Below are 680 nucleotides of genomic sequence, written 5' to 3' on the forward strand. Positions count from 1 at the left end.
ATGCTAAGAGCTCAAATTACGGGTTTTAAGCAAAGGGATGAAGAGTCTTTGTATGAAGCTTGGGAGCGGTTCAAGGGAATTTGTCGCTCATGTCCTCACCATGGACTTAGCAAATGGTTTTTGGTACAACAATTTTGGAATGGTTTATATGAAGATTCTAGGAACATTCTCAATATGGGATCAAATGGAATGTTCACCGAAGTTGATGACAATCAAACATGGAACAAGATTAAGGAAATGGCGGTCCATAACTCACAATATAGTAGACCTCTCAAGGCTACTAGAGGAGGAAAGCATGAAGTGGACTCCGTTACTCAATTGGGTGCTCAACTTAGTGCTCACATTGACACAATCAACTTGAAGTTTGAACAAGCTATGGCTAGACTTGAGGAAAACTCAAAATCATCAAAGCATCATGTTAATGCCATGACGGCATCCTCATCAATCCTAAGTGGGATATGTGAGAATTGTGGAACTTTGGGACATGACCAAGGTGAATGTAGGGGAACAAATGAACAAGTGAATGCTTTCCAAGCATACAAGAGTGGTACCCCTTATTCCAACTTTTACAATGAAAACACCAAATTCCATCCAAATCTCTCATACAAAAGCCAAAATGTTCAAAACCCTCAAACAACATACACTCCACCACCCATGAGAAACCAAAATCAAAGACCCTT

The 680-nt window shown here is 40.0% G+C and overlaps 1 non-coding gene across 1 annotated transcript; it reads right to left on the bottom strand.

The window, feature by feature from the left end:
• LOC141634547 (small nucleolar RNA R71) lies at positions 1–107 on the bottom strand. Its single transcript, XR_012539275.1, has one exon. It is a non-coding gene; the product is annotated as a small nucleolar RNA R71 (small nucleolar RNA).
• Between the last annotated feature and the right edge of the window lie 573 nt (positions 108–680).

The sequence above is a fragment of the Silene latifolia genome, chromosome Y, assembly GCF_048544455.1.
Source record: "Silene latifolia isolate original U9 population chromosome Y, ASM4854445v1, whole genome shotgun sequence".
Taxonomy (NCBI): Eukaryota; Viridiplantae; Streptophyta; class Magnoliopsida; order Caryophyllales; family Caryophyllaceae; genus Silene; species Silene latifolia.